The sequence below is a fragment of the Microcaecilia unicolor genome, chromosome 7 (assembly GCF_901765095.1).
Source record: "Microcaecilia unicolor chromosome 7, aMicUni1.1, whole genome shotgun sequence".
Taxonomy (NCBI): Eukaryota; Metazoa; Chordata; class Amphibia; order Gymnophiona; family Siphonopidae; genus Microcaecilia; species Microcaecilia unicolor.
In genome coordinates this window covers 221,661,760-221,679,135 of record NC_044037.1, presented here as the reverse complement: position 1 = coordinate 221,679,135, position 17,376 = coordinate 221,661,760, and the positions used below count along the sequence as shown (strand labels likewise).

At 45.8% G+C, this 17,376-nt stretch overlaps 1 protein-coding gene across 1 annotated transcript in view; it reads left to right on the top strand.

The window, feature by feature from the left end:
* The window catches only part of MTX2 (metaxin 2), a 119,206-nt gene that overhangs the window by 14,689 nt on the left and 87,141 nt on the right, over nt 1-17,376 (top strand). The gene's annotated exons all lie outside the window — the stretch shown is intronic.

Below are 17,376 nucleotides of genomic sequence, written 5' to 3'. Positions count from 1 at the left end.
AACCTTGGCCAAGGGTGTAGTGAGGCTGTGCTGGAACCCTCGTTGGTTTGAGTGGGTGGCAGACTATTCTTCTTTTGCTACGAGTGATCCCGTAGCACCTTGGACCAGTGGGTGTTTGAAATGGAGAGTCAAGTCTATGCTTTGGATCTGGTATTCTGTTTCAGAAGCCTTGTTGATCTCTCCTTGCAGTTCCTTCACAAAATGCAAGGCAGTGGCCAACATGCTTCTTCAGCTGCTCCATCTGGGGTCACAAGAAGATTGTGAAAAATTGCAGAAGGACCTTATGAGACTGGGAGACTGGGCATCCAAATGGCAGATGGCATGTGAGGAAGTGTAAAGTGAATCATATAGGGAAGAGGAACCCAAACTATAGCTATGTGATGGAAGGTTCCACAGTAGGAGTCGCTGCCCAGAAAAAGTATCTAGGTGGTTGATACGTTGAAACCCTCTGCTCAGTGTCCAGTAGCGGCTAAGAAAGCAAATAGAACGTTAGGAATTAAGAAAAGAATAGAGAACAAAACTGAGAATATTATAATGCCTTTGTATCGCTCCATGGTGTGACTGCACCTCTAATTTTGTGTACAGTTTTGGTAACTGCATCTCAAAATGATTCTGTTTTTGTGGAATTAGAGAAGGGCAACAAAATGATAAAGGGAATAAGATAGATGACTTCTCTATGAGGAAGATCTAAAGAGGCTAGGGCTCTTCAGTTTGGAGAAGACAGCTGAGGGGAGATACGATAGAGGCCTATAAAATACTGGAATAGGTGGAGGTGAATTGCTTGTTCACGCTTTCCAAAAAATACAAGGATGGGGACACATAGTGAAGCTAATAAGTAGTAATTTAAAACAAATCGGAGAAAATATTTCTTAACCCAAAGTGTAATTAAATTCTGGAATTCATTGCCAGAGAATGTGGAAAAAGCAGTTAATTTAGCAGGTTTTTTTTTAAATCATGATTTTTATAAGAACAATGCATGAGTAAACACAAGAACAATAATAAGCATCAGTGTTTTCAAGTTGAAAAACCTCCCTTCCTCCCCTCCCCTCAAACCTGGTGTACTCTTATCGAAGGCTAAGGGAAATTATAGTTGCTAATTTAATCTGGACTTTATGGTCATCCACAATTTAGAATCCAACTGCAAGGCCTATGTGGCATGACTCTTCATAGCAGCTCCCCAATTTTTTGAAACTTCATTGCTCAGGATGATTCTAACCTGCCTTGTGGCACTCCAGGACCATTAGCTTGGCAGGGTTTATAAAAGGTTTGGACAAATTCCTACAAGAAAAGTCCATAAGCCATTATTAATATGAATTTAGGATAGTCCACTGCTTATTCTGGGATGCGCAGCATAAAATCTGTTTTTACTGTTTGGAATCTTGCCAGGTATTTGTGAGCTGGATTGGCCACTGTGGACACAGGATAGTGGGCTTGATGACCCTTTGGTCTGACCCAGTATGGCAATGGCTATGTTCTTAAATTCTTATAAGGTGGTGCCTCCCAAGGAGCAGGGAAGAGGATGCTACTCAGTCTGTTTTGTGGTGCCAAAGAAGGCGGGCTCCTTCAAGGTGTCAACATGGTGATTTGGATGCTGTGATCCCATATGGATATGCTGTGCTTGGCCATTGCCTCAGTCTGATAGGGCAAATTTCTAACAACCATGAATCTGGAGGCCTAACTTCATATTCCTATTCGTGTGGCCCACAAGTGCTACTTGTGCTTCTATGTCCTAGGGATGCATTTTTGGTTCCGCGCCCTTCCTTTTAGGCTTTTGATAGCCCCTTGCACCTTCTCTAAGGTGATGGTGGTGGTGGTGGTGGTGGTGGTGGCGGCGGCGGCAGCTCAGCTACACTCCCAGGGTATCAGAGTGCCTTCCTACCTCAATGATTAGTTAATCAGGGCTGACTTGGCGGAGGAGTCCAAGATGGCCACCTCCCAGATAATTGAGCTCAGAATTTGGGATGGATGGTGAACTAAATCAAGAGCCCTTTGTTTCCCTATCAGTTGTTGAAATAAGGAGTTTCTCACAGAAGCGTAGATGTACAAACTCCAGTCGCAGCTAAGCCATCTGTATGCTTTGCAAACCCCAAGGGCATGTGACTATGTTCAGGTCCTTAGCTCAATGGTAGTGACCTGAAAGTGGGTCCATGGGCATGCGTGCATGAGAGTCCCCTGCAGAGGCTCTCTTTTTGTACTGGTTCCCAAGTTCTCAGGAGTTTGAGGCCCGGCTGTTCCTTTTGCCGCAGGCTTGCTGGAGCCTTGCTTGTTGGACTCTTGACTTGAAAGGGATCTCTTTGGCTCCCCTGTGCTGACTGTGGATGCCAGCCTTAAGGGCTGAAGGGCTCACTGTGGTACACAGGGTCAGCAATATTCAGATGCTATATTCCCCATAATATACAGTTTTTTTCAGATAGGGTAGTGCTTAAAACACATCTGAGGTTTCTACTGATATTAGTTTCTGCTTTCCACATCAATCAGTTAATAGTGTGACGTTTGAGTTGTATCTAAACCAGTGTTCTCAACCCAGTCCTTGGGACATATCTAGCCAGTCAGGTTTTCAGGATATCCACAATGAACATGTACGAGAGAGACTTGAATATAAAATGAAGGTAGTGCCTGCAAATCTGTCTCATGCGTATTTATTTATTTGTTACATTTGTATCCCGCATTTTCCCACCTATTTGCAGGCTCAATGTGGCTTACATAGTACCGTAAGGCGATCGCCAAAACCGGTATGAACAAATACAGAGTGATGTTGTGGAAGAATAAAGATCATGTGTTACATACACAGTAGGGAATCGTAAGGAGGAAGAGTTAAATTATGTCCAGTACAAGCTTTGGATCCGTTGTGTTGCAGGGTTCAGGCATTTAAGTTGGGTCAGTAGGATATGCCTTTTTGAACAGGTAAGTTTTTAGTGATTTCCGGAAGTGTAGGTGGTCCTTCATTGTGAATATCCTGAAAAACTGACTGACTAGGTACTGAGGACTGGGTTGAGAACCCCTGATCTAAACGGAACAAAAGAACACAAAATTAGTTCAGTGTTTTATATCTTGTGACTGGGACATCTGGGTATCTCAATTTTTAAGAGAACCATTTCTTACTGGTAAGTAGAATGCATTTGTGCTGTCCTTTTAACCCAAGATAAGATAAAGGCCCACAAAATCAGAGCAGTGACAACATCCGTGGCTCATTTAAGATCAGCTAAAAGATGTGCAAGGCAGCAACATGATCTTTCCTACATAGTTTTGTATTTTCCTACTGCCTTTTGGTCAAACAGTATTATTAAAACTATTTGCATACCTTCTTCAACTCTTGTAGAAAAAAATTTAAAGGGTTGCACAGGATCTCTTGTGATAAAGGATCATATGAATAACTCTCTCTATAGTTCAAGTAGACACTTCAACTTCCAAAACTGTTATATGATCCTAGAGCAACCAATAGCTGGGGAGTCCCTGTTTGTGTGGCTGATGGAGAGAGTAAAGTGCTTACCTGCAATTTATTTATTTATTTGCTGCATTTGTATCCCACATTTTCCCACCTATTTGCAGCTCAATGTGGCTTACTTTATGTTGCAAAGGCGGACATCATTAACAGAATACAAAATATTGTTGCAAATAAGGTACAAAGAAAAACAGGTAAATTAGAAGTAATAAGTAAATATATGTGAGTGGGGGTAATGAGGTTCTCTATAGAGTAAAGGATAAATCATACACACTTCCCTAAGAACTGACCCTAAGCACATTCAGACTGAGGTAGAAGCAGAGAAGCACCAGTTTGTGGGAATGTCCACCCAAGATCTTAGTGCTGTCTGCAGGATGTCTGTCATTTGTGTATCTGCAGAGAACCTGCCCTGCAGGTAAACAACTTTTGCTTTACCAATTATTATACCATTTACAACGCAGAGACATTTTTACTTTAATGAGTGTCTTAGAATAATAGACATTTATGAATGAATAGATTTTTTTAAAATTCTGATTTATTTGAACATCTGCAAACTAAATATTTGAAGCAGTGAAGTAGTTATTGGCTCTATAAATTTAGCTTTGTTGCCTCTTGTTAGCCCAATTCATTGGATCATTTAAAAAAAAAATTGATCTCTTGGTTCCTTTGAAACATTGATTGCTCCTTTTATATAGGTTAGTGTAATTGGCTGTTCATTCAGTATATAATTACTAATTTAGTTATACTTCTCTTATTGATCATCACTAATGGAAGAATTATCATTTAACTGCTTTATTTCCAGGCTGAGTGTAATATTTGTGCATATTTTAGACATTGCTATATGCCTTTAGTCATTTATGTAACTTTATATTTACTATATTGTAAATTCCTTTTCATCCTGCTAGACCAGTTCAGAACAGGTCATGCCCTCCCTTTTAGCAGATGGAGGCAGAGAAGCTTTACTCTTCCAAAGATATCACCGGTATAAGGAACATTGCATTCTACAGCTAGTCAGTATTTTTCTGCCTCAAGCAGATGGTACAGAATGGATTGGTACAACAAGATTTGTTATATCTCCCCAGGGGTGGAGCCCTTGACCAGTATGCACTTCCAGGGATTGTTCCACAGACCTTCCCCAGATTGAGCCAGGGAAGACTTGCCCCTCTCATGCTCAAGCCTAGGGACTTGGTGCGGTGCAGTGACCTGGCAGAGGTCCCAGGGGACCCTGCCAGGGAGAGTGCATAGCAGAGTTTATGGGGGTCCTCTCTCCCTTCCCTGTAAGTGGATGAGTGGTATGGGATGGGCTCTTCTCAGGAGCAGCAGTGGTTGTCGCTAGGACATGAAGAATTGAGGCATTCTAGTCTGCTGCAGGCTGAGTCAATGTTGATGCAGTGGGGTGGTTGTGTTCATTGTTCTGAGTTGTGGATGGTACGCACTAAATGTTGTGTGCTGGTTGGTGTCTAGTGGACTGCTCAGGCTGTTGGAGTGGACCTTGTCAGTGTTTACCTTAGGTGAGCATGCATTCCCTCCTGCTGCTTGTCTTTTGTGCAGGGACAGCAGTCGTTTTCTTGCCCTCCGATAGGCTGGCTTTAGAGTGGAGGTGAAATGCGTCTTCCAGGCATTGCTCCCGAGGATGGAATTCAAGGATTACTGTTACTACCAGGAATTGTAATGTAGATTTCAAAGTGTGTGTGTGGGGGGGGGGGGGGGGGGGGGGGAGAGGAGGGGGAGGTCCCCCCTCCCTGACTGCAGAAAATTCTAGGAGAAATATATCCTGATCGGGGAAGTAGAAGCTTTGATCTGGGAAAGATCAATCACTCTGGTCTGTAATCTTAGCAGGTGTTTTGTCTGTGGGTAATGACTGTTCAGTATTTTCTTTCCTATATCCAGGAACAGGGTAAGTGGCACTGATTTCTGCCTGGCTCATGGTTAGCTTTTTTAGAAGGTACTGTTGTGGCTCTATGCTGCTCTGTGGCACCCTTTCCCTTACTGTGGAGGACTAGAGTGGCTGGACAATGGAATGGTGGGGAGTGGGGTATAGCCTCGCTATCTTACAGATGCTGGTCTCCAAGAGTTCATGGCCTTTCACGAGATCAGGTACTCTAGTTGCCACCTTTCACATGGGTTCTTATCTTGTAGAGCTGCTTAGGTAGAGCCACGTGCAAGTTAGCCATGAGCGAACTTGGAGGATCTGGAGTTTCTGGCTTAAATTTGATGGAAACCTGTTCCTCAGAATCCAGAAATTCATGGTCATTACCAACCAATTTGACCAAAATGACTACAACAGTTTCACAATTGACAACACTTCATTCCCCATTGACAATAATCTGAAAATTCTAGGTATAATTATAGACAAACATTTGATATTCGAGTTTCCTCAGTAGTCTTTCGGGTCTCTTTGGAAACTAAAAAGGATCAGACCCTATTTCTCATCAGAAACATTCAGACTATTGGTACAATCACTAACATTATCCCAATTCAATTATTGTAATGTCATATATGCTGGCTGTAAGGAGAACCTGTTGAAAAAACTCCAAACAACTCAAAACACTGCAGCCAGGTTCATATATAAAATCCCTTGTTTTGAAAGTGCCTCCCCTTTAATAATCAAATTACACTGCCTTCCCATCAAAGCGAGAATCACCTTCAAATTATGTACCTTTATCTTTCAAATACTAAATGGCACAGTTCCAGACTATATGGTACCATTAATAAACTTACCTAAAAAAAACACTAAATATGAGGCAAGAAAGTATGTCAGACTATACCTCCCAAATTGCAAAAAAGTGATCTACAAAACTGTCCATTCTGCAGACTTCACTTACCTAGGAACTAAATGGTGGAACTCCTTATCACCCAAATTAAGAAAAATACAGGAATATACTAGATTCCACAAAATCCTCAAATCGTTCCTATTCAAACAAACCCTCACAAAGAAACACCATATCTCAAACAATTAATTATTACCTGAATTGGTTATTCCTTGTCATCAGCAGCAGATGAATCCATTAACTGATGTGTTGTATCTGCCTACCAGCAGGTGGAGATAGAGAACACTGAAAACCACAGTGACCTTTGGACGGCTAGCCCCAACTGCCTTCAGTATTTCTCTATCTCCCAGCAGGTGTGGACGTAACTTTTACCAGCTCCTGGATTTCTGCCTGGGGTGGCTCCTGTGCTTTGCCAGTTGAGCAGGGGTGTTGTGGCTGGTGGTGCCCACTTTAAAGGCATATAGGTTCGCCCTTTCCTTGCCTTACCCATTCCCCCCTCCTCTCGGAGTCCCTCTTGCTGCCTGCCTCCAACTTTCCTCACAGCGTTTAAAAAAAAATGCGTTTCTTTGAATGCTGGTGTATCAAGTACGAGGTTTCCATCAGTGAGCAGAGTTGCTGGCTATCCTGGAGTTTTTATAGAGGGGCTTGGAACAGGGTTTAGCTCTAACCTCTAAATGTTGGCTCTTTTGCTGTTTTGTATTTCTGGGGTAAGGTCCATTGGACCTCCCTGGTAGCACAGATGGATTGCACAGAGTTAGCACATTCATCCTCCATTCTAAGCAGTCATGCCACAGTGGGACCTTAATCTGGGATTGCCGTTGAGCCTTTGAAGGGAGCCTTCATGAAGGATATCAGTCTGAAGGCAGCCTTTCTGGTAACCGGTTTCCAAGTTGCAGGCTCTGTCTTGCAGGGACCCCTTCTTGTCCTTTTAGGCTGATATTATCTCTATTTGCAATAAGCTGTCATTCTTGCCAGAAGTGGTTTCCCACTTTAGTTGAATCCGGTAGTCTATTGGCCTTTTTGTACTGAGGTAGCTCAGGATTTGTACCAAAACTTCCTAGATTAGATGTTTGCAGGATTCTGTTAGATCACCTGGAGGTTACTAACTCCTTTTGAATGTTGAGACATTCTGTTTGTTCAGTTTCAGGGAATGTGTAAGGGGCAGGCTGCCTTTAAGTCTTCGATAGTGCAGTTTATTAATGTTTAATGTTTTTAAAAAGAGGCTTGATATACTGCCTTTCTTAAAAGAAAACCAAAGTGGTGTACAATATTAGCATGAAACAAAGAGGGAAAGGAACTACAATATGAAATGACAGGACAGAGAAAAACATAGCGAACCCCCCCCCCCCCCCCCCACAATATTCTGCCACCAAACCGGCCACTAGGCTAATACCCTAGCGACTAGAGGGGAAAGCAGTTGAGGCGGCCTATATTATTTATGAGAAGGTTGTTCCAAATAGTCTGTGAGCACATTCCTCTTGGGCTCAAGAAACTTCTCGGGCAGAGGCCTAGTTGGCCATCCCAAAATACATTTGCAGGTCAGCGACATAGTCCTTACTGCATTCCTTTGTAATGCATGAGATTGATATGCTCTCCGGGGGCAATGGTTGCCTTTGGCAGAGCAGTAATTCAGAGTAACTTGTCTTCCCCCTTCTAGTATAGTATTGCTTTTATGTATAATACAAAAGTAAAAACAAACAAACAAAAGACGAGTTTGCTAAAGCCCACTAGTTAGGTGAGCTCCACCTCCTGAAGCAGCCTGTGGCAAAACGAGTGGTCCTCGTTGAGGTCTGGTGTACTGTCCCGAGCTGAAAATAGAGTGAAGCGTTGGGTGCTAGCTGTTCTTGATAGAAACTGTTATTACCAGAGAAGGTGAGTGGCTTGGACCAACGTGATCCGGAAGCTCTTGTGGGAGAGCTATAGTATCTTCAAGCTAAGTAGTAATATCTTCTTTTTGGAATTTTTGCTTAGAGCAGTTTTCATGTTTTTGTTTTGGAAGTCACTTTAGATACTATACCATGTTAGCGCTCCTGTCAGATTAGTTATTTAGAAGGATTTTGTTTTTGTTTTTGTTTTTGGCAGAGGGTTTTTCTCCACCTTTTTAATTGTGGAGGTTTTATTTTCCTGCTCTTCCCCCCCCCCCCCCCCCCCACCTTCATGATTATGCTTAGTTAAATGTATGTGAACATGCCCTGAATGCGATGATATTATTGTTGCCCCAAAAAAGGATCTGGAAATAGTGTGCTTGATCCTGGGGGGTTTGAGGCTTCTTTGGGGTTTTCCTTGGCAGTTTGACACTTTTTGGGTATAGTGGGAATTAGCAAACTCATTTTTTTGGCTTTCATTTATTTTTGAGTTTTGTATTGTTATGCTATATTATATTATAGAAGACTCCTATGTGGATTACAAAATTCAAAGAAGAACTGGACGAACCAGCAATCTAGGAATTACAATCTTAATACTCAACACGGTCTAATTTTTAACTAGTACATATTTGTTAAATAAAAATGTTTTAAAAGTCTTTCTAAATACCAGGTAGTTTGTATTAGGTTTTATGGGTTTGCTCCCTTTTTTTGTATATTTCTTTTGTATAGCCCATTAGTCTTAATTGGTAAAGGGGAAATGTATTCATACCTGTTAATTTCTTTTTAAAAAAATTTTTTTTTGGTACCGGGAGTGATTTTGAGATTTGCCTGCTCTGTCCCTGCATTTTTGTATATAGTTATTTCACTTATAGTTGTTGAATTATGTTGCAGTGGTTCCAAGAGAGTACAACATGAGTCTAGTTCTGCTTTGGCAGTAGCGTACTGAAAGTTCAGGTAGCACCAGACCTTATAGAGTTAATGCCGCTGGAAGAATTTAATACCTTTTCCTCCATCTGATGGTAGGGGGTCAGAACCTTTGGTCTGGACTGGTCTAACAGGACACAAGGAAAGGAAATGAACAGGTATGAATAAATTTCACCATGCCCGGTCATGGTGTATGTGGAAACTACCACTCTGCAGCACTTGATGTTCAGTTGATTTAGCTTTCATAGTGCTTATTCCTAAGGGTGAGCTGTACTTAGCAGTTGATATTATCCAGCTCATTTTCGAAAGTGATCGCTGGCCATCTTCAGACACAAATCGGGAGATGGCCGGCGATCTCCTGAACCCGGCCAAATCGGTATTATCGAAAGCCGATTTTGGCCATTGTGGAGCCGGCGAAACATCAAGGGGGCATGTTGGTAGGGTAGTGAAGGCAGGACAGGGGTGGGACGGGGGCATGCTCACGAGATGGCTGGCTTCGCCCGATAATGGAAAAAAAAAGCCAGGCTTGACGAGCATTTCGCTGGCTTTACTTGGTCCCTTTTTTGTCAAGCTTCAAAAAAGTGCGCCAACTGACCAGATGACCACCGGATGACCTCCCCTTACTCCCTCAGTGGTCACCAACCCCCCCCCCCCCACCAAAAAAAACAAACCTTTTTTGCCTGCCTCTATGCCAGCCTCAGATGTCATACCCAGCTCCCTGACAGCAGTATGCAAGTCCCTGGAGCAGTTTTTAGTGGGTGCAGTGCACTTCAGACAGGTGGACCCAGGCCCATCCCCCCCTACTACCTGTTACACTTGTGGTGGTAAATGTTGAGCCTTTCAAAACCCCCCAAAACCCACTGTATCCACATCTAGGTGCCCCCCTTCACCCCTTAGGGCTATGGTAATGGTGTAGAGTTGTGGGGAGTGGGTTTTGGGGGGATTTGGGGGGCCCAACACACAAAGTAAGTGAGCTATGCACCTGGGTGCTATTTTTCTTTTTTTTTTAATTTTTAGAAGTGCCCACTAGGGTGCCCGGTTCGTGTCCTGGCATGTCAGGGGGGGCCAGTGCACTACAAATGCTGGCGCCTCCCACAACCAAATGCCTTGCATTTCACCGAGTTTGAGATCACCGACATTTTTTTCCATTATGGCCAAAAACCGATGCCGGCCATCTCAAACCCGGCGAACTCTGACATTTGGCCGGGCCCAATCGTATTAGAGAAGAAAAAGATGGCCGGCCATCTTTTTCGAAAATACGATTGGCTCCGCCCGCTTGTGGCACTGGCGCTGGAGATGGTTGCCCATAGAGATGGCCGGCGCCTTTTCGATTATGCCCCTCCATGTCTACCAAAACAAAGGAGGCCCAAGAAAAAAGGGAGCTCACTTGAAGCAACTCCCGGCTCTTATGATGTAGTGCAGCCCCTCCCCATCCCCATGGTGCCATTTCTGAACCTGTCACTTGGGGATTCTTAATTTGAACATAACACCACTGATTCTCCAAATTCATTGCTCTAATATGCAAATGCATATACTACTCTCAGTTTCTCTGGTTATATGAAATTGCTGTAAAGAAAATATCTTCAAACTGGAAGTAAATGTATAGCAATAAAATTACAATAAGATATTTTTCAACTATATAGTTGAATTTCAGAGTAAAATTAAGTTTAAAATATATACATTTGAAGTTGCAGTTCATTACACGAATCATTTATTTAACCATGTGTCAAGTACTCGTGCGTGTACTTGTTTGTCTATATCAATGATTTTCAACCTTTTTCATCACGTGGCACACTGACAAAGTGCAAAAATTATCAAGGCATACCATCAGTTTTTTACTGATATATTTTACGAAACGAGTATTTACTGAAATACTCCACCTCTCAGCATTTCTAACACAACTGTTGATGCCAATATAAATAATACAGCATCCTCTCTCTCTCTGATTTTATCCCTCTTCCCAATATTGCTCCGTTTATGCTCCAAACACACCCACTCGTGCATTACAACAACAGAAACCCCCTAGTCTGTTCCCACACTTTCCCAACAATTCGAGATGCCCTATTCTTGCCCCCTCACTTTACACACATTTTTCCAATCTAGCGGGAACCTGTACTCCTGACGCTTCTTCCAGCTCTGCAGCACACACTTTCCTGGAAGTAAATCAAAGATGGTGTCACTCTTTGTGCCTCTTCCCTTGTAAAGCAGCCTGGGCCCATAAAACCTGCATTTGGCTTGGTTCTGTCAACCCCTTGCATCAAAGTATGCTCGTAAATTGTTGTAGGTGGTACTTTTTTATTGGAGTGGAATGAGTAGTGAATCATTTATTTACTCTTTCCAAAAATACTAGGACTAGGGGGCATGCGATGAAGCTGCAAAGTAGTAAATTCAGTACCAATTGGAGAAAATGTTTCTTCACTCAACGTGTAATTAAACTCTGTCATTCGTTGCCAGAGAATGTGGTAAAGGCGGTTAGCTTAGCAGGGTTTAAAAAGGATTTGGACCCTTCCTAAAGGAAAAGTCCATAGACCATTATTAAATTGACTTGTGGAAAATCCACTGTTTATTTCTGGGGTAAGCAGCATAAAATGTATTGAGCTTTTTTAGGATCTTTCCAGGTTTTTGTGACCTGGATTGGCCACTGTTGGAAACAGGATGCTGGGCTTAATTTTCCTTTGGTCTATCCCCAGTGTAGTAATACTTATGTACTTATGACTAACTTTTTAGCTTGCCATTACCCATATGTTTATTGGCCTTTATTTTCAACTTATCCAAGTAGACTTCACTATTAGTCTGGCGACCGCATGGCTTTATTAGAAATAATGAAAGCTGTATCTATGAGTTTACAGGCATGAGTTGTTTTCATTTGGTGTGACTCTCACAGGAATAACACAGAGAAAATCGTATTACTACCAAAAATCCTATCCATCCAGAAGGAGGAGAGGAAGATGGAAAGGGGAAAATGTGTTCACATACAATGCACTGATCGTATATATGTACACACACTATCATACCTTCCTTACTATGTTACCTGGCTATCAAGGGAGTTTAAAGCAGTTTACAGTGCAAGTCCTGTATTTTGTTAAAAGTGCTGCAGTACAAAGAGCCCCACGCAAGAGCCGATTACCTCATATAGCTACACCCTCTTCAGCCTGCGACCCAGCATTTTAAGTTTTCTTCTGTAGTGGTTGGCGGCAGCAAGCAGAGATTCAGACAGCTTTGCTAGTGCCAACCCTTCGGCCTTCTCTCTGATGTAACTTCCTGCTTCTGTATAAGTGGGAAGCGTCGGAGAATAGACTCAGGGGTTGGCACTAGCAGGCTGTCTGAATCGCTGCCGCCGACTACTACAGAAGAAAACTTAGAATGCCTGGTCACTGGCTGGTTAGGGGACAGGAGTGACACCAAACTCCTGTGGCACACCAGTTGAAAAATGCTGGTCTATATTTATGTATTTTATATATAATAATTGAAATTGTTAACATCTCATTGCTGATATTTCTTCCAGTTTATCAATCATTTCCTTGTCATCAAGCAGATGAAGCCATTACGTATTGGTTGTGTCCATCAACCAGCAGGGGGAGATAGAGAGCACTCAACTTTTCTCAGTGCCTCATGGCCAGCTAGCTCCACTGCCTCTTCAGTATTCTCTCTCTCCCCAAGCAGGGCGGCTGCAACTTCTTCGAGCTCCATCAAAAATCTGCCTGGGGGTGGCTCCTGGCTTGCCAGTTGTTAGCCGGGGTGTTAGAGGCTATAGCAGCTTCACTTTGAAGGCACATAGGTCAGCCCTTTCCCTGCCTTACCCATGCCCCCGTGGATGTGGACATATTAGCTTGCTTTTCCCTGTCCTTTCCCACTCAGTGGATGCAGGCACATTGCACATTGCCTTTCCCTGCCTTTCCCACTTATCTGAGCCTCCGTAGTGTTTTTATTTACCTCTTTTTCCTCTGCTTTCCTCACAGCGTTAAAAAAAAAAAAAAAAAAAAAAGCGATCTTGGAAAAGAGGTTTTTTTTCTTGAGATTCTTCTGCAGGACCGGAGCTGTGATGCTCGGTCTAGTGAGGTAAGAGTATTTTCTGACTCCTCCGGGGTGGGCCCACGATCGGGACGTTTTTGGCGCAAACCGCCATTTTTGAATTTTACCGCTGTTTTCGGCGATGGCTGCGGAGACTGTAAAGTGCTGTTCTAAATGTGGCAAGCGCAAATCAGCAGCTGGGCTCTGTAATTCGTGCTGTACAGACGGTAGAGCCAGCCCGAGCATGGCGAGCGGCGATCTTTCACGCTCTGAGCTGGAAGCGGACGCCATTTTGGATTTTCCACATGGCGCGGCCTCCGTTGCGACGGAGAGCCCTGAATCCGGGGGGGGGGGGGGGTCCTCTATGTGAGGTTAATAATAGAGCTGATAGCCCTGGGCAGGATCCGGGCGGTCAGGGAGCGGTTTTCTCCCCTGATTTTGTTTTAATGCTGCATAGGGCATACATGCTTAAAAGAGCTCTTCCACAGGGATCTTCGGACCCTCTGCCTGCCCCCCCGGTGGATCCTGGCCTTTTGGAGTTGGCTTTGCCTGTTTCTTATCCTGATAAACGCAGAAGGGCTAATTCCCCTTCTGAGTGTGGCGCACCCCCCTTTTCCCCCCCATTGTCGGGCTATGAGGATTCTGAGGGGTCTGGCAGAACTTCTTGGACTGAGGAGCCAGAGTCGGGTGCAGAATTACCACAGGAGTTTGATGATCCATCTGCGGTGAGGATTTTCCACCCCGAGGAGCTGCCAGCGCTTATTTCAGATGCCTTACAAGCCCTCTCGATTGAAGATTCTGGGAGTGGCACAGCCTCCTTGGTTAATCCAAGGATGGCTAGTACCAGAAAGCCTGCTCGAGCCTTTCCTTTGCATGACTCCATCCAAGAGCTTATTTCAGTTCAGTGGGCTGACCCTGAGGGACCTTTGAAGGTTGCCAGGGCTATGGGGCAATTATATCCTCTGAGTGAGGAACATTTGGCTCGCTTTGCAATGCCTAAAGTGGATGCCCTGGTCACGGCTGTGACAAAGAGAACTACCCTCCCTGTTGAAGGAGGTGTTGCCCTGAAGGATATTCAAGACCGCAGGCTTGATTCAGCTCTGAAGCGGTCCTTTGATTTGGCAGGTCTCACTGGGCATCTGCATGCAGTTGTTATGCTGCTAGAGCCTGCCTGGCTTGGTTACAGGAGGCAGTGGAACAGCCCGGTGATGGAGCGGAGACCTTATCTGAAGTGGCTCCGCGGATGGAGTCGGCCTTGTCCTTTTTGGCTGACACCCTTTATGATATGGTCAGAGCTTCGGCTAAGCAAATGGCTGTAGCAGTGGCGGCTCGCTGCACTCTTTGGCTACGACATTGGGCGGCGGACATGGCCTCTAAGCAAAGGTTGGTGAAGTTGCCCTTTCAAGGCCTTCTCCTGTTTGGTGAGGAGCTGGAAAACATTGTTAAAGGCCTGGGGGATTCCAAACCTCAGCGCTTGCCCGAAGATAGGCCGAAGCCTTCCTCTAAGGGTTAGGCGGTCCGCTCCTCTTACAGACCTCGCTTCCGTGAAGCTAGAAGGTACCGCCTGGGGCGTGCTGCTGGGTTCACTTCGCATGCCCGCTTTCAGCAGAGAAACTCCTTTCGCTCAGACAAACGTTCCGCAGCTGCTGGTTCAAGGCCTGGAGTTCAGGGGCGACCCTCTCAATGATGGTGCGCCGGCCCCCTCCTCGTTTCCTGTCATCGGAGGAAGACTTTCCCTCTTTTTCGAGGAGTGGGCCAAAATCTCCGCAGATCAGTGGGTCTTGGACCTGATCAGAGACGGATACCGAATAGAATTGATGCCCCGGTGAGAGACGTGTTTGTGGAGTCCCGATGCGGTTCTGCTGCCAAACGGGCGGCGGTAGAGGAGACTCTGCACAGTCTGTGCCAGATAGGGGCTGTGACCCCGGTGCCTCCCGCCGAACAAGGTCTAGGCCGCTACTCCATTTACTTTGTGGTGCCACGAAAAGGCGGGTCTTTTCGCCCGATCCTTAAAAGCGCGGCATTTTCACATGGAAACCCTGCGCTCCGTCATTGCGACAGTACAGCCAGGAGAGTTTCTCACGTCTCTGGACCTGAAAGAAGCTTACTTGCACATACCAATTTGGCTCCTGCACCAGAAGTTTCTGCGGTTTGCGGTGTTGGGAAAACATTTCCAGTTTTGGGCCTTGCCTTTTGGCCTCGCCACAGCTCCCCGAACCTTCTCCAAGGTAGTGGTGGTAGTAGCTGCCTTTCTCAGGCGAGAGGGTATCCGGGTTCACCTGTACCTAGACGACTGGCTCATCAGAGCAGACTCAGAAAAAGAGAGTCACCTAGCTATAGCCAGAGTGGTTTCAGTCCTTCAATCTGTGGGCTGGGTCGTCAATATGGCCAAAGGTTACCTGACCCCCTCGCAATCTCTAGAATATTTGGGGGCCAGGTTCGACACAGCCTCGGGCTATGTGTTTTCTTCCCGAGCAAAGGCGGTGCAAGCTTCAGAATCAGGTCCATCTGATCCTGAGGATGCCCCGCCTGCGAGCTTGGGACATTGTCCAGCTGTTGGGATCGATGACGGCCACCTTGGAAGTGGTGCCATGGGCGAGAGCGCACCTGAGACCTCTACAGTATTCTCTACTTCAACGATGGTCTCCAGTATCTCAGGATTATCAGTGCAGACTTTCTTGGCTCCCTGCGGCTCGCCTCAGTATGGAGTGGTGGCTCTCAGACAGCATGTTGCGGCGGGGAATGCTGCTGGCGCTCCCCGATTGGTGCCTAGTGGTGACAGATGCCAGCCTGAAGGGCTGGGGCGCACATTGCCAGGGGAAGCATGCCCAGGGTCTGTGGACGCCAACGAGTCGGAGTGGTCTATCAACCGCCTAGAGTTGAAAGTGGTGTTTCTGGCTCTTCTGGCCTTTCAAGTGACCCTGGAAGGATTGGCTGTCCGAGTGATGTCGGACAACACGACAGCAGTGGCCTACATAAATAGACAAGGCGGCACTCAGTGCAGAGCTCTAGCCGCGCAGGCCGAACAAATTTGCCACTGTGCCGAGCTGCATCTACAGTCCCTGTCAGCAGCTCACATTGCAGGTCAGAGCAATGTGCAAGCCGACTAACTAAGCAGGCATCAGATCATCCAGTAGAGTGGGAACTAGCAGACGATTTATTCCTGCAGATATGTGCCAAATGGGGTAAGCCAGTGATGGATCTTATGGCGACCAGTTCCAATGCCAAAGTCCCGTGCTTCTTCAGCAGACGGAGGGATCCTCGCTCTGCCGGGTTGGATGCCTTGGCTCAACCCTGGCCCCTGGGCTTGCTGTATGTCTTCCCTCCGTGGCCCTTGATAGGGCGAGTGCTCCTGCGGATTCGGCTGCATCCAGGAGAAGTGGTGCTCATCGCCCCAGATTGGCCCAGGAGGCCTTGGTATGCGGACCTCCGACAGATGCTGTTGGAGGCACCCTTTCCGTTCCCTCTGGTTCCGCACCTGTTGTCACAGGGTCCGGTGGCCATGGAGGACGGCTGCCGCTTTGGTCTTATGGCATGGCGATTGAGAGAGCGCAATTGAGCGATAAAGGCCACTCAAATAAGGTAATTTCCACTCTCCTGCAGCAGGCCCGTAAGGATTTGGCGCCAGTTTGAAGTCTGGTGTGTTTCAAGAGCGCTTTCTCCGTTGCGGGCTCCTGTCTCGCCGATTCTGGACTTTTTGCAGGATGGTGTACACAAAGGCTTGGCCTATAATTCCCTGCGGGTGCAAGTGGCAGCATTGGCCTCCCTGCGGGCAAGGTTGAAGGCGTGTCCTAGCTGCTCATCCAGATGTGGCACGGTTTCTTAGATGGGTGCTTCGGCTCCGTCCTCCCGTGCGGGCACCTTGTCCAGCTTGGAACCTGGGGTTAGTATTGAAGGCCCTTCAGGGGGCTCCCTTTGAACCGCTTCGGCGTGCTTCAGAGAAAGATTTGACACTGAAGGCCATCTTTTAAGTGGCCATTACCTCGGCGAGACGGGTGTCAGAGCTCCAGGCGCTGTTCTGTAGAGACCTTTTTCTGCAATTCTCAAGAGTCCGGGGTCACGGTTCGGACCGTGCCTTCCTTCATGCCTAAGGTGGTTTCAGCGTTTCACCTAAACCAGCCTGTTTTTTCTTCCCTCCTTGTTGAGGAGGAGTTTCCAGGTTCATTTGGGCAGTTGCACCTTTTGGATGTGCGCAGGACTCTGTTGCAGTATCTGCGAATTACAAATTCTTTCAGGACCTCTGATCATATTTTTGTGCTGTTTGCAGGTCCTCGCAGAGGGTCTTCAGCGTCTAAAGCCACTATTGCCCGTTGGCTCAAAGAAGCTATCTTTTCAGCATATCTGCTGTCTGGCCGGGCTCCGC